General features: G+C 41.8%; 1 protein-coding gene across 1 annotated transcript in view; it reads right to left on the bottom strand.

Moving 5' to 3' along the window:
- The window catches only part of CALCRL (calcitonin receptor like receptor), a 137,632-nt gene that overhangs the window by 107,653 nt on the left and 3,666 nt on the right, over positions 1–26,313 (bottom strand). The gene's annotated exons all lie outside the window — the stretch shown is intronic.

Here is a 26,313-nt window from a genome sequence, read left to right as displayed (position 1 = left end):
ACCTTCTGGTTAGCTCTCAAGCAAAAAGCCAGAACCAGATTTTGTAGCGTGCCCCATATAAATCTATGGGGAGAGGGAGTTAGCTAGGCCGCGCTATCCGACCTGCAGATGTTAGCGCATGAGGCTTTCGCTTGAGTGAAAACTTTTTACTTTCCACTTGTAATATGAGTGCAAAAACATGAGAGCGTTTGATTTAACTTGAGCAGTGTTATCACTCAATAGCAATAATATTGTTGTGCTCCACTTGTAATCGAACCCTAAATGTTTATAGATAAGAATTTTTTTACACACTCATACATAACTACTTATAACATTTATTATCATTTTTATTATTATTATTATCATGTATAATTTATGTTAAAAGCACTATATTTAAAAGAAGATCTGTAAAATCCATCAGATGGAATCTCCTACAGATTGGTCTGAATAGTGCAAGATCCATTATTGCACAAAAATGGAAATCTGCACAAATTCCTTCTTTCCCTGAATGGATCTAGTATACGGAGTCCTCATCTCTTATGAAGAGTATATATCCTTTAGAAGAGAGAAACTTCCTTATGATCAGAACATTAAGTTTTCCTGGGATTCCATGGTAGGAGCTGTGCAGACCTAGTATGCGCAATTTGGTTGGTCAGAAATAGATACTCACCTTGTTGCTGATCCTTCCTGCCATGGGCCGGGGATTAGTCTTGTATCCACCCTCCCCTTACTTCGCCCTGTACCATATCTATTTTTCACCTCTCTCCTCCTACTTTCCTTTACTTTCTCTTATATGAGACTTAAAGGGATACTAAACCCAATTTTTTTCTTTAACGATTCTGATATAGCATGGAATTTTTAGCAACTTTCTGATTTACTCCTATTATCAATTTTTTCTTCATTCTCTTGCTATCTTTATTTAAAAAGCAGGAATGCTGGCTCCTAAGCTTTACATTCCTGCTATTCAAATAAAGATAGTAATGGGACAAAGAAAAAGTGATAATAGGAGTAAATTAGAAAGTTGCTTAAAATGACATGCTCTATCTGAATTGTTAGGGAACAAAATTTGGGTTTAGTATCCCTTTAACATCGAGCAGAAGAACCGATACTACCTATCTTCACTAAGGAACTTTAATATTACTACTTGTTTGTGTTTCTGTTTGTTTATTTCTTCATTGTACCAGCTGGATTTACATCAGTTTGACTCATGGAGAATTAATGGACCCTGGAGAAAGGACAACAAAAGCCGACCTATAATTTATATAGCGTCTCATAGACTTTAATGAACCTTTTCTTAAACTTTCTCCTCTGGACCATGAGATCTTGTACTGTTTAGAATTGTTTACTTGTTGGCATGGTTCTTATGGTAACCTATCTATAGCAAAAAGTCTGATAACTGTCATCACTATCTGTACTTTCTATGTTAATATCTAATAAACACAAGCAATATTTATTACTTTGGATCAAAATGAAATCGAGAACCAAACAATTGCAGATGATCTGAACCAAAAGCATGATGGTAAACCCATAGATCTCAGATTTAGAAAGCAAATAATGAACGCCCCATGTCCAGAAAGATTAAGTGCTACTGTGAGCATGGAATGCCTAAGCAACGTTAGCGTGAACCTGGGGTTAAAGTTGAGAGTGTAAATGAGTCTATGAACACAAGTGAGGAGAGTGCAGAACTGGGCTGAAGGGATGGAAAACACTCTATGAATGTAATACAAAAATGATTGAATATACATAGTAAAAGAAATTTGTAGGGTATTCTACCTAATACTGTTTATGTTGTTACAGAGAGAAAAAGTGAAGAACCAGTGGAGTCCAACAGGACACTGTATTACATGCAGACCTCTGTATTTTTATCTTGTATGTGCAAATTTGTTTTTCTATTTATTAATTTAGTAAATGTCACATTGGGCACATTTTGTTCTCTTTTAGAGCCCATGAAAATGGGGGAACTATGCATGAAATTTGCTGTTAATTACTTATGGACCTAAGGGTAAATATCTGAAATGCTAAATATGAGCCATAGTAATAGTGTGTTAGCAAAGGATAAAAGAAAGGTACATGCAGAATAGATAGACTTTAAAGTTATTCGGAATTCTAGAAAATTCAACGAGAGTACAAAAAATATTAAATATATATCTCAGTGTTCTAATGACATTTCTTCAGCAACAGCAGATATATTTATTATGCTCTCTGGACCTGCAATGTAGTGGTGGATCTAGAACCTAATATTTAGAGGGGCTATTTCAGGGCTAAGATGTGTTGACAAAGTTGAAAGATAGCACACATAATATATAGACTCTTTGCAGCTCAATGGGGTAGTTAACATTTTTTTTGCAGCACCCCCATAAACCCGTCACTGATGCGAAAAAGACTGGACACCCTGGCTATTAGATTTGTTCTTAAAACATTTACTAATCGTGTCATTTTAAAGATTTCTCAGAAATTCTAAATGGATATGAAATCCCATTTTTTTCATAATTCAGAGAGAAGAATGCAATTTTAAATATATCTTTCAAACTTACTTCTATTATAATTTTGCTTCATTCTCTTGGCATTCTTTGTTGAAGAAGCAGCAATGCACTACTGCGACATATCGGGTGAGCCAATGACAAGAGGCATATATGTGCAGCCAAAATCAGAACTAGCTCCCCACAAGTGCATTGCTACTCTAGAGCCTACCTAGGTATGCTTTTCAAGAGAAGATACCAAGAGAACAAAGTGGAAGTAAACTGGAAACTTGATTAAAATGGCATGCTCTATTTATATCATGAAAAACATAATTTATTTAAGAACTTACCTGATAAATTCATTTCTTTCATATTAGCAAGAGTCCATGAGCTAGTGACGTATGGGATATACATTCCTACCAGGAGGGGCAAAGTTTCCCAAACCTCAAAATGCCTATAAATACACCCCTCACCACACCCACAATTCAGTTTAACGAATAGCCAAGAAGTGGGGTGATAAAAAAGTGCGAAAGCATATAAAATAAGGAATTGGAATAATTGTGCTTTATACAAAAATCATAACCACCACAAAAAAAGGGCGGGCCTCATGGACTCTTGCTAATATGAAAGAAATGAATTTATCAGGTAAGTTCTTACATAAATTATGTTTTCTTTCATGTAATTACCAAGAGTCCATGAGCTAGTGACGTATGGGATAATGATTACCCAAGATGTGGATCTTTCCACACAAGAGTCACTAGAGAGGGAGGGATAAAATAAAGACAGCCAATTCCTGCTGAAAATAATCCACACCCAAAATAAAGTTTAATGAAAAACATAAGCAGAAGATTCAGACTGAAACCGCTGCCTGAAGTACTTTTCTACCAAAAACTGCTTCAGAAGAAGAAAATACATCAAAATGGTAGAATTTAGTAAAAGTATGCAAAGAGGACCAAGTTGCTGCTTTGCAAATCTGATCAACCGAAGCTTCATTCCTAAACGCCCAGGAAGTAGAAACTGACCTGGTAGAATGAGCTGTAATCCTCTGAGGCGGAGTTTTACCCGACTCAACATAGGCAAGATGAATTAAAGATTTCAACCAAGATGCCAAAGAAATAGCAGAAGCTTTCTGGCCTTTTCTAGAACCGGAAAAGATAACAAATAGACTAGAAGTCTTTCGGAAAGATTTAGTAGCTTCAACATAATATTTCAAAGCTCTAACAACATCCAAAGAATGCAATGATTTCTCCTTAGAATTCTTAGGATTAGGACATAATGAAGGAACCACAATTTCTCTACTAATGTTGTTGGAATTCACAACTTTAGGTAAAAATTCAAAAGAAGTTCGCAACACCGCCTTATCCTGGTGAAAAATCAGAAAAGGAGACTCACAAGAAAGAGCAGATAATTCAGAAACTCTTCTGGCAGAAGAGATGGCCAAAAGGAACAAAACTTTCCAAGAAAGTAATTTAATGTCCAATGAATGCATAGGTTCAAAGGGAGGAGCTTGAAGAGCTCCCAGAACCAAATTCAAACTCCAAGGAGGAGAAATAGACTTAATGACAGGTTTTATACGAACCAAAGCTTGTACAAAACAATGAATATCAGGAAGAATAGCAATCTTTCTGTGGAAAAGAACAGAAAGAGCAGAGATTTGTCCTTTCAAGGAACTTGCAGACAAACCCTTATCTAAACCATCCTGAAGAAACTGTAAAATTCTCGGTATTCTAAAAGAATGCCAAGAAAAATGATGAGAAAGACACCAAGAAATATAAGTCTTCCAGACTCTATAATATATCTCTCTAGATACAGATTTACGAGCCTGTAACATAGTATTAATCACAGAGTCAGAGAAACCTCTTTGACCAAGAATCAAGCGTTCAATCTCCATACCTTTAAATTTAAGGATTTCAGATCCTGATGGAAAAAAGGACCTTGTGACAGAAGGTCTGGTCTTAACGGAAGAGTCCACGGTTGGCAAGAGGCCATCCGGACAAGATCTGCATACCAAAACCTGTGAGGCCATGCCGGAGCTACCAGCAGAACAAACGAGCATTCCTTCAGAATCTTGGAGATTACTCTTGGAAGAAGAACTAGAGGCGGAAAGATATAGGCAGGATGATACTTCCAAGGAAGTGATAATGCATCCACTGCCTCCGCCTGAGGATCCCGGGATCTGGACAGATATCTGGGAAGTTTCTTGTTTAGATGAGACGCCATCAGATCTATTTCTGGAAGTTCCCACCTTTGAACAATCTGAAGAAATACCTCTGGGTGAAGAGACCATTCGCCCGGATGCAACGTTTGGCGACTGAGATAATCCGCTTCCCAATTGTCTACACCTGGGATATGAACCGCAGAGATTAGACAGGAGCTGGATTCCGCCCAAACCAAAATTCGAGATACTTCTTTCATAGCCAGAGGACTGTGAGTCCCTCCTTGATGATTGATGTATGCCACAGTTGTGACATTGTCTGTCTGAAAACAAATGAACGATTCTCTCTTCAGAAGAGGCCAAAACTGAAGAGCTCTGAAAATTGCACGGAGTTCCAAAATATTGATCGGTAATCTCACCTCCTGAGATTCCCAAACTCCTTGTGCCGTCAGAGATCCCCACACAGCTCCCCAACCTGTGAGACTTGCATCTGTTGAAATTACAGTCCAGGTCGGAAGCACAAAAGAAGCCCCCTGAATTAAACGATGGTGATCTGTCCACCACGTTAGAGAGTGTCGAACAATCGGTTTTAAAGATATTGAGATATCTTTGTGTAATCCTTGCACCATTGATTCAGCATACAAAGCTGAAGAGGTCGCATGTGAAAACGAGCAAAGGGGATCGCGTCCGATGCAGCAGTCATAAGACCTAGAATTTCCATGCATAAGGCTACCGAAGGGAATGATTGTGACTGAAGGTTTCGACAAGCTGAAATCAATTTTAGACGTCTCTTGTCTGTTAAAGACAGAGTCATGGACACTGAATCTATCCGGAAACCCAGAAAGGTTACCCTTGTCTGAGGAATCAATGAACTTTTTGGTAAATTGATCCTCCAACCATGATCTTGAAGAAACAACACAAGTCGATTCGTATGAGATTCTGCTAAATGTAAAGACTGAGCAAGTACCAAGATATCGTCCAAATAAGGAAATACCACAAAACCCCGTTCTCTGATTACAGACAGAAGGGCACCGAGAACCTTTGTAAAAATTCTTGGAGCTGTAGCTAGGCCGAACGGTAGAGCCACAAACTGGTAATGCTTGTCCAGAAAAGAGAATCTCAGGAACTGATAATGATCTGGATGAATCGGAATATGCAGATATGCATCCTGTAAATCTATTGTGGACATATAATTCCCTTGCTGAACAAAAGGCAAGATAGTCCTTACAGTTACCATCTTGAACGTTGGTATCCTTAAATAACGATTCAATATTTTTAGATCCAGAACTGGTCTGAAGGAATTCTCCTTCTTTGGTACAATGAAGAGATTTGAATAAAACCCCATCCCCTGTTCCGGAACTGGAACTGGCATAATTACTCCAGCCAACTCTAGATCTGAAACACAATTCAGAAATGCTTGAGCTTTCACTGGATTTACTGGGACACGGGAAAGAAAAAATCTCTTTGCAGGAGGTCTCATCTTGAAACCAATTCTGTACCCTTCTGAAACAATGTTCTGAATCCAAAGATTGTGAACAGAATTGATCCAAATTTCTTTGAAAAAACGTAACCTGCCCCCTACCAGCTGAGCTGGAATGAGGGCCGCACCTTCATGTGGACTTAGAAGCAGGCTTTGCCTTTCTAGCAGGCTTGGATTTATTCCAGACTGGAGATGGTTTCCAAACTGAAACTGCTCCTGAGGATGAAGGATCAGGCTTTTGTTCTTTGTTGAAACGAAAGGAACGAAAACGATTATTAGCCCTGTTTTTACCTTTAGATTTTTTATCCTGTGGTAAAAAAGCTCCTTTCCCACCAGTAACAGTTGAGATAATAGAATCCAACTGAGAACCAAATAATTTGTTACCCTGGAAAGAAATGGAAAGTAGAGTTGATTTAGAAGCCATATCAGCATTCCAAGTCTTAAGCCATAAAGCTCTTCTAGCTAAAATAGCTAGAGACATAAACCTGACATCAACTCTGATAATATCAAAAATGGCATCACAGATAAAATTATTAGCATGCTGAAGAAGAATAATAATATCATGAGAATCATGATTTGTTACTTGTTGCGCTAAAGTTTCCAACCAAAAAGTTGAAGCTGCAGCAACATCAGCCAATGATATAGCAGGTCTAAGAAGATTACCTGAACACAGATAAGCTTTTCTTAGAAAGGATTCAATTTTCCTATCTAAAGGATCTTTAAACGAAGTACCATCTGACGTAGGAATGGTAGTACGTTTAGCAAGGGTAGAAATAGCCCCATCAACTTTAGGGATTTTGTCCCAAAATTCTAACCTGTCAGACGGTACAGGATATAATTGCTTAAAACGTTTAGAAGGAGTAAATGAATTACCCAATTTATCCCATTCTTTGGAAATTACTGCAGAAATAGCATTAGGAACAGGAAAAACTTCTGGAATAACCACAGGAGATTTAAATACCTTATCTAAACGTTTAGAATTAGTATCAAGAGGACCAGAATCCTCTATTTCTAAAGCAATTAGTACTTCTTTAAGTAAAGAACGAATAAATTCCATTTTAAATAAATATGAAGATTTATCAGCATCAATCTCTGAAACAGAATCCTCTGAACCAGAAGAGTCATCAGAATCAGAATGATGATGTTCATTTAAAAATTCATCTGTAGGGAGAGAAGTTTTAAAAGATTTTTTACGTTTACTAGAAGGAGAAATAACAGACATAGCCTTGTTGATGGATTCAGAAACAAAATCTCTTATATTATCAGGAACATTCTGCACCTTAGATGTTGAAGGAACTGCAACAGACAATGGTACTTTACTAAAGGAAATATTATCTGCATTAACAAGTTTGTCATGACAATTAATACAAACAACAGCCGGAGAAATAGCTACCAAAAGTTTACAGCAGATACACTTAGCTTTGGTAGATCCAGCACTAGACAGCGATTTTCCTGAAGTATCTTCTGACTCAGATGCAACGTGAGACATCTTGCAATATGTAAGAGAAAAAACAACATATAAAGCAAAATTGATCAAATTCCTTAAATGACAGTTTCAGGAATGGGAAAAAATGCCAAAGAACAAGCTTCTAGCAACCAGAAGCAATGAAAAATGAGACTTAAATAATGTGGAAACAAAAGCGACGCCCATATTTTTTAGCGCCAAATAAGACGCCCACATTATTTGGCGCCTAAATGCTTTTGGCGCCAAAAATGACGCCACATCCGGAACGCCGACATCCGGGCGGCAGCCATGACAGGTCGCATGTTTGCTTACTGCTCCAACCCTTGAACTTAAATCTCTCAAAAAGCTAAATTTTGCAGCCTAACTGAATGCAGATTTACAACATTTATCCTATAGCAGAGCATACCCTACAGATTGAAGCCACTCACACCAGCATAGGAGTAAGTTTAAGCCTCCTGGATACTACTAGAGGTTACGGCCTCCTACTAGACCCCCCGGCGGAGTATCTTCTTTGTCGTTACTCACAGTGTTACCTTACAAATCACTGCTAAAATTGTGCAACTTTTATCTAACATGTCCGCTTTGCACCTCACAGAGGAGGATGGATATGAGGGGTGCTATGGAAATCTTAGAGCAGTTGAGTTATCTGCTCATGGATTACCGAGCTGACTTTGACGAAACACTGCACATGGCGTCCAACCCTGGATTAACTTATGGACCCTGCCTGGTTCCTCGGCTGGAACATGATTCTACAACAGATGAATGTGGTAGTGCTTTGGGGCCCCAGCACTTAACTCCTACTCTGGATGTGGATCTAAAAGACCTCCACAAGTGAGGAGAGTGCTGAACTGGGCTGAAGGGATGGAAAACACTCTATGAATGTAATACAAAAATGATTGAATATACATAGTAAAAGAAATTTGTAGGGTATTCTACCTAATACTGTTTATGTTGTTACAGAGAGAAAAAGTGAAGAACCAGTGGAGTCCAACAGGACACTGTATTACATGCAGACCTCTGTATTTTTATCTTGTATGTGCAAATTTGTTTTTCTATTTATTAATTTAGTAAATGTCACATTGGGCACATTTTGTTCTCTTTTAGAGCCCATGAAAATGGGGGAACTATGCATGAAATTTGCTGTTAATTACTTATGGACCTAAGGGTAAATATCTGAAATGCTAAATATGAGCCATAGTAATAGTGTGTTAGCAAAGGATAAAAGAAAGGTACATGCAGAATAGATAGACTTTAAAGTTATTCGGAATTCTAGAAAATTCAACGAGAGTACAAAAAATATTAAATATATATCTCAGTGTTCTAATGACATTTCTTCAGCAACAGCAGATATATTTATTATGCTCTCTGGACCTGCAATGTAGTGGTGGATCTAGAACCTAATATTTAGAGGGGATATTTCAGGGCTAAGATGTGTTGACAAAGTTGAAAGATAGCACACATAATATATAGACTCTTTGCAGCTCAATGGGGTAGTTAACATTTTTTTTGCAGCACCCCCATAAACCCGTCACTGATGCGAAAAAGACTGGACACCCTGGCTATTAGATTTGTTCTTAAAACATTTACTAATCGTGTCATTTTAAAGATTTCTCAGAAATTCTAAATGGATATGAAATCCCATTTTTTTCATAATTCAGAGAGAAGAATGCAATTTTAAATATATCTTTCAAACTTACTTCTATTATAATTTTGCTTCATTCTCTTGGCATTCTTTGTTGAAGAAGCAGCAATGCACTACTGCGACATATCGGGTGAGCCAATGACAAGAGGCATATATGTGCAGCCAAAATCAGAACTAGCTCCCCACAAGTGCATTACTACTCTAGAGCCTACCTAGGTATGCTTTTCAAGAGAAGATACCAAGAGAACAAAGTGGAAGTAAACTGGAAACTTGATTAAAATGGCATGCTCTATTTATATCATGAAAATTAAATTAAATTTTCTCTTTACTGTCCTTTTAAATCTGATGAACAGGGGGGAACTTCCGGGCGGCAGCCATGACAGGTCGCATGTTTGCTTACTGCTCCAACCCTTGAACTTAAATCTCTCAAAAAGCTAAATTTTGCAGCCTAACTGAATGCAGATTTACAACATTTATCCTATAGCAGAGCATACCCTACAGATTGAAGCCACTCACACCAGCATAGGAGTAAGTTTAAGCCTCCTGGATACTACTAGAGGTTACGGCCTCCTACTAGACCCCCCGGCGGAGTATCTTCTTTGTCGTTACTCACAGTGTTACCTTACAAATCACTGCTAAAATTGTGCAACTTTTATCTAACATGTCCGCTTTGCACCTCACAGAGGAGGATGGATATGAGGGGTGCTATGGAAATCTTAGAGCAGCTGAGTTATCTGCTCATGGATTACCGAGCTGACTTTGACGAAACACTGCACATGGCGTCCAACCCTGGAATCACTTATGGACCCTGCCTGGTTCCTCGGCTGGAACATGATTCTACAACAGATGAATGTGGTAGTGCTTTGGGGCCCCAGCACTTAACTCCTACTCTGGATGTGGATCTAAAAGACCGGGCATCTGATGCCTTGATCCCAGCAGGGAGCGATAGGCCAGTCGAGGACTTAAAGCTTGAGAGAGCCGTTTCGGGTTTTGCCATCATACAGAGAGCCGACAGATACAGCATTGCAGCGCTAGCCTCGAGCCTCACAACAGCGGATGCGGCTAAGACCTATGAGCGCAGGAGCTTCCTTATTCAGTATTTACCCCCAATGTTAGACCCAGGGATCAATCATTATGTCCTACTTTTGTTCTCAGGGAAACCCGGAGACCAACTTACATCAATTGGGACTTTCTACATACCATCAAAAACCGGAGTTGGGTAACAGAGTATTTGCCTCACGTCATTGAAATTTGCTCCCGGACTGGCCATTGATCAGTTTTATTGCCGGAACGAAGACACTATAAATGTTTATGTTTCAACCTATGTTCATACTGGTTTATTTTCTTATGTGTGTTCTCCTCTCCCCCCCCCCCCCCCGAATGCATATTCACATGTTTGCGGCATGGGTTGCCGAACGCATATGTTCCGTATGTAGATATTCGAATACTGCCTGCCTGACTGCACTACTTATTTGGTAGATATTAGCACACTTGGGGCAACACTACTATATATTTCCCTGCTGCGTGTCATTTGACATCTATATGATCCTCGCAGAGAGGGTTGGCTTCCTGCGGCCGGGGAGGTGAGCCCCCTATTTCTATCCCATGTTTAATTTTATTCCAGCTGCATGGGGAATAATGTCATCTACTTAACCAAGTTTTCTTGCCCCTTAGTTTCGCACACTATCATTGCTATAATTGTCATTGCATTGAGTTGGTACTTATCACCACAGGTTTATCGCATTGCACTTATGTCAAGGTGGGACAGACTTTTTTTATTTTCTTATTTCTATGCATAGAGGGGGGACTCTCATTTTAATTTACCTCAGTTGAGACCCTTGATTTGTTCGAGGATAGCGCTGTTCTTGTTCCTAATTAATTTGTTGTTTATACTTACCCTGAATCATATAAGTCACTGATCAGTATTTTTTCCCTCACCAGCATAAAAACATAATTTATGCTTACCTGATAAATTTATTTCTCTTGTAGTGTATCCAGTCCACGGATAATCCATTACTTATGGGATATTAACTCCTCCCCAACAGGAAGTGCAAGAGGATTCACCCAGCAGAGCTGCTATATAGCTCCTCCCCTAACTGCCATTACCAGTCATTCGACCGAAAACATGCAGAGAAAGGAAAACCATAGGGTGCAGTGGTGACTGTAGTTTAATGGAAAAATTACCTGCCTTAAAGTGACAGGGCGGGCCGTGGACTGGATACACTACAAGAGAAATAAATTTATCAGGTAAGCATAAATTATGTTTTCTCTTGTTAAGTGTATCCAGTCCACGGATCATCCATTACTTATGGGATACCAATACCAAAGCTAAAGTACACGGATGACGGGAGGGACAGGCAGGCTCTTTATACGGAAGGAACCACTTTTCTCCCAAAAACAGCCTCCGAAGAAGCAAAAGTGTCAAATTTGTAAAATTTGGAAAAAGTATGAAGAGAAGACCAAGTTGCAGCCTTGCAAATCTGTTCAACAGAAGCCTCATTCTTAAAGGCCCAAGTGGAAGCCACAGCTCTAGTAGAATGTGCTGTAATTCTTTCAGGAGGCTGCTGTCCAGCAGTCTCATAGGCTAACCGTATTATGCTACGAAGCCAAAAGGAGAGAGAGGTAGCCGAAGCTTTTTGACCTCTCCTCTGACCAGAATAAACAACAAACAGGGAAGACGTTTGTCGAAAATCCTTAGTTGCCTGTAGATAAAATTTCAGGGCACGGACTACATCTAGATTGTGTAGCAGACGTTCCTTTTTCGAAGAAGGATTAGGACACAAAGATGGAACCACAATCTCTTGATTGATATTCCTGTTAGTGACCACCTTAGGTAGGAACCCAGGTTTAGTACGCAGAACTACCTTGTCTGAATGAAAAATCAGATAAGGAGAATCACAATGTAAGGCAGATAACTCAGAGACTCTTCGAGTCGAGGAAATCGCCATTAAAAACAGAACTTTCCAAGATAACAACTTGATATCAATGGAATGAAGGGGTTCAAACGGAACCCCCTGTAAAACATTAAGAACTAAGTTCAAACTCCATGGTGGAGCAACAGTTTTAAACACAGGCTTGATCCTAGCTAAAGCCTGACAAAAAGCTTGAACGTCCGGAACTTCTGACAGACGTTTGTGTAAAAGAATGGACAGAGCTGAAATCTGTCCCTTTAAGGAACTAGCGGATAAACCCTTTTCTAAACCTTCTTGTAGAAAAGACAATATCCTCGGAATCCTAACCTTACTCCATGAGTAACTCTTGGATTCGCACCAATATAAGTATTTGCGCCATATCTTATGGTAAATCTTTCTGGTAACAGGCTTCCTAGCCTGTATTAAGGTATCAATAACTGACTCCGAAAAACCACGTTTTGATAAAATCAAGCGTTCAATTTCCAAGCAGTCAGCTTCAGAGAAATTAGATTTTGATGTTTGAAGGGACCCTGGATCAGAAGGTCCTGTTTCAGAGGTAGCGACCAAGGTGGACAGGATGACATGTCCACTAGATCTGAATACCAAGTCCTGCGTGGCCATGCAGGCGCTATTAGAATCACTGATGCTCTCTCCTGTTTGATTCTGGCAATCAATCGAGGAAGCATCAGGAAGGGTGGAAACACATAAGCCATCCCGAAGGTCCAAGGTGCTGTCAAAGCATCTATCAGAACCGCTCCCGGATCCCTGGATCTGGACCCGTAACGAGGAAGCTTGGCGTTCTGTCGAGACGCCATGAGATCTATCTCTGGTTTGCCCCAACGTCGAAGTATTTGGGCAAAGACCTCCGGATGAAGTTCCCACTCCCCCGGATGAAAAGTCTGACGACTTAAAAAATCCGCCTCCCAGTTCTCCACTCCCGGGATGTGGATTGCTGACAGGTGGCAAGAGTGAGACTCTGCCCAGCGAATTATCTTTGATACTTCCATCATTGCTAGGGAGCTTCTTGTCCCTCCCTGATGGTTGATGTAAGCTACAGTCGTGATGTTGTCCGACTGAAACCTGATGAACCCCCGAGTTGTTAACTGGGGCCAAGCCAGAAGGGCATTGAGAACTGCTCTCAATTCCAGAATGTTTATTGGTAGGAGACTCTCCTCCTGATTCCATTGTCCCTGAGCCTTCAGAGAATTCCAGACAGCGCCCCAACCTAATAGGCTGGCGTCTGTTGTTACAATTGTCCAGTCCGGCCTGCTGAATGGCATCCCCCTGGACAGATGTGGCCGAGAAAGCCACCATAGAAGAGAATTTCTGGTCTCTTGATCCAGATTCAGAGTAGGGGACAAGTCTGAGTAATCCCCATTCCACTGACTTAGCATGCACAATTGCAGCGGTCTGAGATGTAGGCGTGCAAAGGGTACTATGTCCATTGCTGCTACCATTAAGCCGATCACCTCCATGCATTGAGCTACTGACGGGTGTTGAATGGAATGAAGGACACGGCATGCATTTTGAAGCTTTGTTAACCTGTCTTCTGTCAGGTAAATCTTCATTTCTACAGAATCTATAAGAGTCCCCAAGAAGGGAACTCTTGTGAGTGGAAAGAGAGAACTCTTCTTTTCGTTCACCTTCCATCCATGCGACCTTAGAAATGCCAGTACTAACTCTGTATGAGACTTGGCAGTTTGAAAGCTTGAAGCTTGTATCAGAATGTCGTCTAGGTACGGAGCTACCGCAATTCCTCGCGGTCTTAATACCGCCAGAAGAGCACCCAGAACCTTTGTGAAGATTCTCGGAGCCGTAGCCAATCCGAATGGAAGAGCTACAAACTGGTAATGCCTGTCTAGAAAGGCAAACCTTAGATACCGGTAATGATCTTTGTGAATCGGTATGTGAAGGTAAGCATCCTTTAAATCCACTGTGGTCATGTACTGACCCTTTTGGATCATGGGTAAAATTGTCCGAATAGTCTCCATTTTGAACGATGGAACTCTTAGGAATTTGTTTAGGATCTTTAAATCCAGGATTGGCCTGAAAGTTCCCTCTTTTTTGGGAACCACAAACAGATTTGAGTAAAACCCTTGTCCCTGTTCCGACCGTGGAACTGGATTGATTACTCCCATTAATAAAAGCTCTTGTACGCAGCGTAGAAACGCCTCTTTCTTTATTTGGTTTGTTGACAACCTTGACAGATGAAATCTCTCTCTTGGGGGAGAGTATTTGAAGTCCAGAAGGTATCCCTGAGATATTATCTCTAGCGCCCAGGGATCCTGGACATCTCTTGCCCAAGCCTGGGCGAAGAGAGAAAGTCTGCCCCCCACTAGATCCGTTCCCGGATCGGGGGCCCTCAATTCATGCTGTTTTAGGGGCACCAGCAGGTTTCCTGGCCTGCTTGCCCTTGTTCCAGGACTGGTTAGGTCTCCAGCCTTGTCTGTAGCGAGCAACAGATCCTTCTTGTTTTGGAGCAGAGGAAGTTGATGCTGCTCCTGCTTTGAAATTCCGAAAGGAACGAAAATTAGATTGTCTAGCCTTAGGTTTGGCTCTGTCTTGAGGCAGGGCATGGCCTTTACCTCCTGTAATGTCAGCGATAATTTCTTTCAATCCGGGCCCGAATAAGGTCTGCCCTTTGAAAGGTATATTAAGAAATTTAGACTTAGAAGTAACGTCAGCTGACCAGGATTTTAGCCACAGTGCTCTGCGCGCCTGAATGGCGAATCCGGAATTCTTAGCCGTAAGCTTAGTTAAATGTACTACGGCATCTGAAATAAATGAGTTAGCTAACTTAAGAGCTTTAAGCCTGTGTGTAATCTCATCTAATGGAGCTGATTCAAGTGTCCCTTCCAGAGACTCAAACCAAAATGCTGCTGCAGCCGTGACAGGCGCAATGCATGCAAGGGGTTGCAATATAAAACCTTGTTGAACAAACATTTTCTTAAGGTAACCCTCTAACTTTTTATCCATTGGATCTGAAAAGGCACAGCTATCCTCCACCGGGATAGTGGTACGCTTAGCTAAAGTAGAAACTGCTCCCTCCACCTTAGGGATCGTTTGCCATAAGTCCCGTGTGGTGGTGTCTATTGGAAACATCTTTCTAAATATCGGAGGGGGTGAGAACGGCACACCGGGTCTATCCCACTCCTTAGTAACAATTTCAGTAAGTCTCTTAGGTATAGGAAAAACGTCAGTACTCGACGGTACCGCAAAATATTTATCCAACCTACACATTTTTTCTGGTATTGCAACTGTGTTACAATCATTCAGAGCCGCTAACACCTCCCCTAGTAATACACGGAGGTTTTCCAGCTTAAATTTAAAATTTGAAATATCTGAATCCAATTTGTTTGGATCAGAACCGTCAGCCGCAGAATGAAGCTCTCCGTCCTCATGTTCTGCAAGTTGTGACGCAGTATCTGACATGGCCCTAACATTATCAGCGCACTCTGTTCTCACCCCAGAGTGATCACGCTTACCTCTTAGTTCTGGTAATGTAGCCAAAACTTCAGTCATAACAGTAGCCATATCCTGTAATGTGATTTGTAATGGCCGCCCAGATGTACTCGGCGCCACAATATCACGCACCCCCCGAGCGGGAGATGCAGGTACTGACACGTGAGGTGAGTTAGTCGGCATAACTCTCCCCTCGTTGTTTGGTGAAATGTGTTCAATTTGTACAGATTGACTTTTATTTAAAGTAGCATCAATACAGTTAGTACATAAATTTCTATTGGGCTCCACTTTGGCATTAGCACATATAGCACAGATGTCTTCCTCTGAATCAGACATGTTTAACACACTAGCAAATAAACTAGCAACTTGGAAATACTTTTCAAGTAATTTACTATAATATGAAAACGTACTGTGCCTATAAGAAGCACAGAAAGAGTTATGACAGTTGAAAGTTAATAAACTGAAAGGTTATAGCATCAAATCTTTGTAAAAAACACAATTTTAGCAAAGGCTTGTTCCCATTAGCGAAGGATAACTAACCCTGATAGCAGAAAAAAAAGTTACAGAAATAAACGTTTTTTATCACAGTCAACTACAATCTCACAGCTCTGCTGTGAATGATTACCTCCCTCAAAACAAGTTTTGAAGACCCCTGAGTTCTGTAGAGATGAACCGGATCATGCAGGAAATACAATGAGCTTCTGACTGAATTTTTTTACCTCCCCCTCACACACAACAGTGAGAGAGATCAGTAAACTGTCATAAATTAAATAAAACAACTGCCAAGTGGAAAAAATAATGCCCAAAACATTTTATTCACCCAGTACCTCAGAAAATGAAACGATTTTACATGCCAGCAAAAAACGTTTAACATAAATTAAGTGTTATTAAAGAGCCTGTTGCCAGTCCCTGCAAATTAGGCTAAAGTCTTATGCACACAGTATAATTCCAGTGAAGTGCCATTCCCCAGAATACTGAAGTGTAAAATATACATACATGACAGCCTGATACCAGTTGCTGCTACTGCATTTAAGGCTGAGTTTACATTATATCGGTATGGCAGAATTTTCTCATCAATTCCATTGTCAGAAAATAATAAGCTGCTACATACCTCTTTGCAGATTAATCTGCCCGCTGTCCCCTGATCTGAAGTTTACCTCTCCTCAGATGGCCGAGAAACAGCAATATGATCTTAACTACGCCGGCTAAAATCATAGTAAAAACTCAGGTAGATTCTTCTTCAAATTCTACCAGAGAAGGAATAACACACTCCGGTGCTATTATAAAATAACAAACTTTTGATTGAAGGTATAAAACTAAATATAATCACCATAGTCCTCTCACACATCCTATCTAGTCGTTGGGTGCAAGAGAATGACTGGTAATGGCAGCTAGGGGAGGAGCTATATAGCAGCTCTGCTGGGTGAATCCTCTTGCACTTCCTGTTGGGGAGGAGTTAATATCCCATAAGTAATGGATGATCCGTGGACTGGATACACTTAACAAGAGAAATGTTTTCACTATACCCTACAGATCCCAGCCATTCCTAACCTTCCATGTGCCTCATTTCATGTATAGTTATATATATATATATATATATATATTTCTTTTTTCCCTAGCTTCTCTTATATATTATTTTTGCCATCAATGTAAAGCGGGCTCAACAGTAAAAGCAATTCAAATAGTTAATTTCTCCCAATATTATTTTATACCCCTTATCAAGCTTCCCTATCATCAAACACTAAAAGATAAGGTCCAAGAGAGGCCTTTGTTTTTCTTTTTTGGGGATTAGAGATTAGCAAAATAAGATGGGCATAAATGAGGGTGTATCCCGTGGTATCTTCTAGAAAAATAAAAAAACAGAATTTATGCTTACCTGATAAATTACTTTCTCCAACGGTGTGTCCGGTCCACGGCGTCATCCATAACTTGTGGGAATATTCTCTTCCCCAACAGGAAATGGCAAAGAGCACAGCAAAAGCTGCCCATATAGTCCCTCCTAGGCTCCGCCCACCCCAGTCATTCGACCGACAAACAGGAGAAAAAACAGGAGAAACCATAAGGTGCCGTGGTGACTGTAATTAAAGAAAGAAATTAATCAAACCTGATTAAAAAACCAGGGCGGGCCGTGGACCGGACACACCGTTGGAGAAAGTAATTTATCAGGTAAGCATAAATTCTGTTTTCTCCAACATTGGTGTGTCCGGTCCACGGCGTCATCCATAACTTGTGGGAACCAATACCAAAGCTTTAGGACACGGATGAAGGGAGGGAGCCAATCAGGTTACCTAAACAGAAGGCACCACGGCTTGCAAAACCTTTATCCCAAAAATAGCCTCCGAAGAAGCAAAAGTATCAAATTTGTAGAATTTGGCAAAAGTGTGCAGGGAAGACCAAGTCGCTGCCTTACATATCTGATCAACAGAAGCCTCGTTCTTGAAGGCCCATGTGGAAGCCACAGCCCTAGTAGAGTGAGCTGTGATGCGTTCAGGAGGCTGCCGTCCGGCAGTCTCGTAAGCCAATCGGATGATGCTTTTCAGCCAAAAGGAAAGAGAGGTAGCAGTAGCTTTTTGACCTCTCCTCTTGCCAGAATAAACGACAAACAGAGAAGACATTTGTCTGAAATCCTTTGTTGCTTCTAAATAGAACTTTAAAGCACGAACTACGTCTAAATTGTGTAACAAACGTTCCTTCTTTGAAACTGGATTCGGACACAAATAAGGCACAACTATTTCCTGGTTAATATTCTTGTTGGAAACAACCTTTGGAAGGAAACCAACCTTATCTGAATGGAACACCAGATAGGGCGGATTACACTGCAAAGCAGATAACTCAGAAACTCTTCTAGCAGAAGAAATAGCAACCAAAAACAGAACTTTCCAAGATAACATCTTGATATCTATGGAATGTAGAGGTTCAAACGGAACCCCTTGAAGAACTGAAAGAACTAAATTCAGACTCCAGGGAGGAGTCAAAGGTCTGTAAACAGGCTTGATCCTGACCACAGCCTGAACAAAAGCTTGAACATCAGGCACAGCTGCCAGTCGTTTGAGTAACAAGACAGATAAAGCAGAAATCTGTCCCTTTAGAGAACTCGCTGATAATCCTTTATCCAAACCTTCTTGGAGAAAGGAAAGGATCTTAGGAATTTTGATCTTACTCCATGAGAATCCCTTGGATTCACACCAACAGATATATCTTTTCCATATTTTATGGTAAATTTTTCTAGTTACAGGTTTTCTGGCTTGTACCAGAGTATCTATTACAGAATCCGAAAACCCACGCATTTATGTTTACCTGATAAATTACTTTCTCCAACGGTGTGTCCGGTCCACGGCGTCATCCTTACTTGTGGGATATTCTCTTCCCCAACAGGAAATGGCAAAGAGCCCAGCAAAGCTGGTCACATGATCCCTCCTAGGCTCCGCCTACCCCAGTCATTCGACCGACGTTAAGGAGGAATATTTGCATAGGAGAAACCATATGATACTGTGGTGACTGTAGTTAAAGAAAATAAAATATCAGACCTGATTAAAAAACCAGGGCGGGCCGTGGACCGGACACACCGTTGGAGAAAGTAATTTATCAAGTAAACATAAGTTCTGTTTTCTCCAACATAGGTGTGTCCGGTCCACGGCGTCATCCTTACTTGTGGGAACCAATACCAAAGCTTTAGGACACGGATGAAGGGAGGGAGCAAATCAGGTCACCTAAATGGAAGGCACCACGGCTTGCAAAACCTTTCTCCCAAAAATAGCCTCAGAAGAAGCAAAAGTATCAAACTTGTAAAATTTCGTAAAAGTGTGCAGTGAAGACCAAGTCGCTGCCCTACATATCTGATCAACAGAAGCCTCGTTCTTGAAGGCCCATGTGGAAGCCACAGCCCTAGTGGAATGAGCTGTGATGCTTTCGGGAGGCTGCCGTCCGGCAGTCTCGTAAGCCAATCTGATGATGCTTTTAATCCAAAAAGAGAGAGAGGTAGAAGTTGCTTTTTGACCTCTCCTTTTACCGGAATAAACAACAAACAAGGAAGATGTTTGTCTAAAATCCTTTGTAGCATCTAAATAGAATTTTAGAGCGCGAACAACATCCAAATTGTGCAACAAACGTTCCTTCTTCGAAACTGGTTTCGGACACAGAGAAGGTACGATAATCTCCTGGTTAATGTTTTTGTTAGAAACAACTTTTGGAAGAAAACCAGGTTTAGTACGTAAAACCACCTTATCTGCATGGAACACCAGATAAGGAGGAGAACACTGCAGAGCAGATAATTCTGAAACTCTTCGAGCAGAAGAAATTGCAACCAAAAACAAAACTTTCCAAGATAATAACTTAATATCAACGGAATGTAAGGGTTCAAACGGAACCCCCTGAAGAACTGAAAGAACTAAGTTGAGACTCCAAGGAGGAGTCAAAGGTTTGTAAACAGGCTTGATTCTGACCAGAGCCTGAACAAAGGCTTGAACATCTGGCACAGCTGCCAGCTTTTTGTGAAGTAACACAGACAAGGCAGAAATCTGTCCCTTCAGGGAACTTGCAGATAATCCTTTTTCCAATCCTTCTTGAAGGAAGGATAGAATCTTAGGAATCTTAACCTTGTCCCAAGGGAATCCTTTAGATTCACACCAACAGATATATTTTTTCCAAATTTTGTGGTAAATCTTTCTAGTTACAGGCTTTCTGGCCTGAACAAGAGTATCGATAACAGAATCTGAGAACCCTCGCTTCGATAAGATCAAGCGTTCAATCTCCAAGCAGTCAGCTGGAGTGAGACCAGATTCGGATGTTCGAACGGACCCTGAACAAGAAGGTCTCGTCTCAAAGGTAGCTTCCATGGTGGAGCCGATGACATATTCACCAGATCTGCATACCAAGTCCTGCGTGGCCACGCAGGAGCTATCAAGATCACCGACGCCCTCTCCTGATTGATCCTGGCTACCAGCCTGGGGATGAGAGGAAACGGTGGGAACACATAAGCTAGTTTGAAGGTCCAAGGTGCTACTAGTGCATCCACTAGAGCCGCCTTGGGATCCCTGGATCTGGACCCGTAGCAAGGAACTTTGAAGTTCTGACGAGAGGCCATCAGATCCATGTCTGGAATGCCCCACAGTTGAGTGACTTGGGCAAAGATTTCCGGATGGAGTTCCCACTCCCCCGGATGCAATGTCTGACGACTCAGAAAATCCGCTTCCCAATTTTCCACTCCTGGGATGTGGATAGCAGACAGGTGGCAGGAGTGAGACTCCGCCCATAGAATGATTTTGGTCACTTCTTCCATCACTCCTTGTTCCCCCCTGATGGTTGATGTACGCAACAGTTGTCATGTTGTCTGATTGAAACCGTATGAACTTGGCCCTCGCTAGCTGAGGCCAAGCTTTGAGAGCATTGAATATCGCTCTCAGTTCCAGAATATTTATCGGTAGAAGAGATTCTTCCCGAGACCAAAGACCCTGAGCTTTCAGGGATCCACAGACCGCGCCCCAGCCCATCAGACTGGCGTCGGTCGTGACAATGACCCACTCTGGTCTGCGGAAGGTCATCCCTTGTGACAGGTTGTCCAGGGACAGCCACCAACGGAGTGAGTCTCTGGTCCTCTGATTTACTTGTATCTTCGGAGACAAGTCTGTATAGTCCCCATTCCACTGACTGAGCATGCACAGTTGTAATGGTCTTAGATGAATGCGCGCAAAAGGAACTATGTCCATTGCCGCTACCATCAAACCTATCACTTGCATGCACTGCGCTATGGAAGGAAGAGGAACGGAATGAAGTATCCGACAAGAGTCTAGAAGTTTTGTTTTTCTGGCTTCTGTCAGAAAAATCCTCATTTCTAAGGAGTCTATTATTGTTCCCAAGAAGGGAACCCTTGTTGACGGAGATAGAGAACTCTTTTCCACGTTCACTTTCCATCCGTGAGATCTGAGAAAGGCCAGGACAATGTCCGTGTGAGCCTTTGCTTGAGGAAGGGACGACGCTTGAATCAGAATGTCGTCCAAGTAAGGTACTACGGCAATGCCCCTTGGTCTTAGCACAGCTAGAAGGGACCCTAGTACCTTTGTGAAAATCCTTGGAGCAGTGGCTAATCCGAAAGGAAGCGCCACGAACTGGTAATGCTTGTCCAGGAAAGCGAACCTTAGGAACCGATGATGTTCCTTGTGGATAGGAATATGTAGATACGCATCCTTTAAATCCACCGTGGTCATGAATTGACCTTCCTGGATGGAAGGAAGAATTGTTCGAATGGTTTCCATCTTGAACGATGGAACCTTGAGAAACTTGTTTAAGATCTTGAGATGTAAGATTGGTCTGAACGTTCCCTCTTTTTTGGGAACTATGAACAGATTGGAGTAGAACCCCATCCCTTGTTCTCCTAATGGAACAGGATGAATCACTCCCATTTGTAACAGGTCTTCTACACAATGTAAGAATGCCTGTCTTTTTATGTGGTCTGAAGACAACTGAGACCTGTGGAACCTCCCCCTTGGGGGAAGCCCCTTGAACTCCAGAAAATAACCTTGGGAGACTATTTCTAGCGCCCAAGGATCCAGAACATCTCTTGCCCAAGCCTGAGCGAAGAGAGAGAGTCTGCCCCCCACCAGATCCGGTCCCGGATTGGGGGCCAACATTTCATACTGTCTTGGTAGCAGTGGCAGGTTTCTTGGCCTGCTTTCCCTTGTTCCAGCCTTGCATTGGTCTCCAAGCTGGCTTGGCTTGAGAAGTATTACCCTCTTGCTTAGAGGACGTAGCACTTTGGGCTGGTCCGTTTCTACGAAAGGGACGAAAATTAGGTTTATTTTTGGCCTTGAAAGGCCGATCCTGAGGAAGGGCGTGGCCCTTACCCCCAGTGATATCAGAGATAATCTCTTTCAAGTCAGGGCCAAACAGCGTTTTCCCCTTGAAAGGAATGTTAAGTAGCTTGTTCTTGGAAGACGCATCAGCTGACCAAGATTTCAACCAAAGCGCTCTGCGCGCCACAATAGCAAACCCAGAATTCTTAGCCGCTAACCTAGCCAATTGCAAAGTGGCGTCTAAGGTGAAAGAATTAGCCAATTTGAGAGCATTGATTCTGTCCATAATCTCCTCATAAGGAGGAGAATCACTATCGACCGCCTTTACCAGCTCATCGAACCAGAAACACGCGGCTGTAGCGACAGGGACAATGCATGAAATTGGTTGTAGAAGGTAACCCTGCTGAACAAACATCTTTTTAAGTAAACCTTCTAATTTTTTATCCATAGGATCTTTGAAAGCACAACTATCTTCTATGGGTATAGTGGTGCGTTTGTTTAAGGTGGAAACCGCTCCCTCGACCTTGGGGACTGACTGCCATAAGTCCTTTCTGGGGTCGACCATAGGAAACAATTTTTTAAATATGGGGGGAGGGACGAAAGGAATACCGGGCCTTTCCCATTCTTTATTTACAATGTCCGCCACCCGCTTGGGTATAGGAAAAGCTTCTGGGAGCCCCGGGACCTCTAGGAACTTGTCCATTTTACATAGTTTCTCTGGGATGACCAACTTGTCACAATCATCCAGAGTGGATAATACCTCCTTAAGCAGAATGCGGAGATGTTCCAACTTAAATTTAAACGTAATCACATCAGGTTCAGCTTGTTGAGAAATGTTCCCTGAATCAGTAATTTCTCCCTCAGACAAAACCTCCCTGGCCCCATCAGACTGGTTTAGGGGCCCTTCAGAACCATTATTATCAGCGTCGTCATGCTCTTCAGTATCTAAAACAGAGCAGTCGCGCTTACGCTGATAAGTGTTCATTTTGGCTAAAATGTTTTTGACAGAATTATCCATTACAGCCGTTAATTGTTGCATAGTAAGGAGTATTGGCGCGCTAGATGTACTAGGGGCCTCCTGAGTGGGCAAGACTCGTGTAGACGAAGGAGGGAATGATGCAGTACCATGCTTACTCCCCTCACTTGAGGAATCATCTTGGGCATCATTGTCATTGTCACATAAATCACATTTATTTAAATGAGAAGGAACTCTGGCTTCCCCACATTCAGAACACAGTCTATCTGGTAGTTCAGACATGTTAAACAGGCATAAACTTGATAACAAAGTACAAAAAACGTTTTAAAATAAAACCGTTACTGTCACTTTAAATTTTAAACTGAACACACTTTATTACTGCAATTGCGAAAAAATATGAAGGAATTGTTCAAAATTCACCAAAATTTCACCACAGTGTCTTAAAGCCTTAAAAGTATTGCACACCAAATTTGGAAGCTTTAACCCTTAAAATAACGGAACCGGAGCCGTTTTTAACATTAACCCCTTTACAGTCCCTGGTATCTGCTTTGCTGAGACCCAACCAAGCCCAAAGGGGAATACGATACCAAATGACGCCTTCAGAAAGTCTTTTCTAGGTATCAGAGCTCCTCACACATGCGACTGCATGTCATGCCTCTCAAAAACAAGTGCGCAACACCGGCGCGAAAATGAGGCTCTGCCTATGATTTGGGAAAGCCCCTAAAGAATAAGGTGTCTAAAACAGTGCCTGCCGATATAATCTTATCAAAATACCCAGATTAAATGATTCCTCAAGGCTAAATATGTGTTAATAATGAATCGATTTAGCCCAGAAAAAGTCTACAGTCTTAATAAGCCCTTGTGAAGCCCTTATTTACTATCTTAATAAACATGGCTTACCGGATCCCATAGGGAAAATGACAGCTTCCAGCATTACATCGTCTTGTTAGAATGTGTCATACCTCAAGCAGCAAGAGACTGCTCACTGTTCCCCCAACTGAAGTTAATTGCTCTCAACAGTCCTGTGTGGAACAGCCATGGATTTTAGTAACGGTTGCTAAAATCATTTTCCTCATACAAACAGAAATCTTCATCTCTTTTCTGTTTCTGAGTAAATAGTACATACCAGCACTATTTTAAAATAACAAACTCTTGATTGAATAATAAAAACTACAGTTAAACACTAAAAAACTCTAAGCCATCTCCGTGGAGATGTTGCCTGTACAACGGCAAAGAGAATGACTGGGGTAGGCGGAGCCTAGGAGGGATCATGTGACCAGCTTTGCTGGGCTCTTTGCCATTTCCTGTTGGGGAAGAGAATATCCCACAAGTAAGGATGACGCCGTGGACCGGACACACCTATGTTGGAGAAATCAAGCGTTCAATTTCCAAGCCGTTAGCTGGAGGGAAACTAGATTTGGATGTTCGAATGGACCCTGTACTAGAAGATCCTGTCTCAAAGGTAGCTTCAATGGTGGAGCCGATGACATATTCACCAGGTCTGCATACCAAGTCCTGCGTGGCCAAGGCGCTACTAATGCATCCACTAGTCGCCTTGGGATCCCTGGATCTGGACCCGTAGCAAGGAACCTTGAAGTTCTGACGAGACGCCATCAGATCCATGTCTGGAATGCCCCATAATTGAGTCAACTGGGCAAATATCTCTGGGTGGAGTTCCCACTCCCCCGGATGGAATGTCTGACGACTCAGATAATCCGCCTCCCAGTTTTCCACTCCTTAGATGTGGATCTCAGATAGGTGGCAGGAGTGATCCTCCGCCCATTTTATGATTTTGGTCACTTCTCTCATCGCCAGGGAACTCCTTGTTCCCCCCTGATGGTTGATGTAAGCAACAGTCGTCATGTTGTCTGATTGGAATCTTATGAATCTGGCCTTTGCTAGTTGAGGCCAAGCCCTGAGAGTATTGAATATCGCTCTCTGTTCCAGAATGTTTATCGGGAGAAGAGCCTCTTCCCGAGACCATAGCCCCTGAGCTTTCAGGGAGTCCCAGACCGCGCCCCAGCCCACTAGACTGGCGTCGGTCGTGACGATGACCCACTCTGGTCTGCGGAAGCTCATTCCCTGGGACAGGTGATCCTGGGTTAGCCACCAACGGAGTGAGTCTCTGGTCTTCTGATCTACTTGAATCACTGGAGACAAGTCTGTATAGTCCCCATTCCACTGTTTCAGCATGCACAGTTGTAATGGTCTTAGATGAATTCGCGCAAAAGGAACTATGTCCATTGCTGCAACCATCAACCCTACTACTTCCATGCACTGAGCTATGGAAGGTCGTGGAACAGAGTGAAGAACTTGACAAGCGTTTAGAAGTTTCGACTTTCTGACATCTGTCAGGAAAATCTTCATTTCTAAAGAATCTATTATTGTCCCCAAGAAAGGAACTCTTGTCGACGGAGACAGGGAACTTTTTTCTATGTTCACTTTCCATCCGTGAGATCTGAGAAAGGCCAGAACGATGTCTGTGTGAGCCTTTGCCTTTGAAAGAGACGACGCTTGTATCAGAATGTCATCCAAGTAAGGTGCCACTGCAATGCCCCTTGGTCTTAGAACCGCTAGAAGGGACCCGAGTACCTTTGTGAAAATCCTTGGAGCAGTGGCTAGCCCGAATGGGAGAGCCACAAACTGGTAATGTTTGTCCAGAAAGGCGAACCTTAGGAACTGATGATGATCTTTGTGGATAGGAATATGTAGATACGCATCCTTTAGATCCACGGTAGTCATAAATTGACCCTCCTGGATTGCAGGTAAATTCGTTCGAATGGTTTCCATTTTGAACGATGGCACTCTGAGAAATTTGTTTAGGAACTTTAAATCCAGAATTGGTCTTAAAGTTCCCTCTTTTTTGGGAACCACAAACAGATTTGAGTAAAACCCCATTCCTTGTTCCATGGTTGGAACTGGGTGTATCACTCCCATTTTTAACAGGTCTTCTACACAATGTAAGAATGCCTGTCTCTTTATTTGGTTTGAGGAT

This window comes from Bombina bombina, chromosome 1 (genome assembly GCF_027579735.1).
Source record: "Bombina bombina isolate aBomBom1 chromosome 1, aBomBom1.pri, whole genome shotgun sequence".
Classification (NCBI taxonomy): Eukaryota; Metazoa; Chordata; class Amphibia; order Anura; family Bombinatoridae; genus Bombina; species Bombina bombina.
Note: the sequence above shows the minus strand (reverse complement) of the source record. Positions and strands in the feature narration are given on the sequence as shown.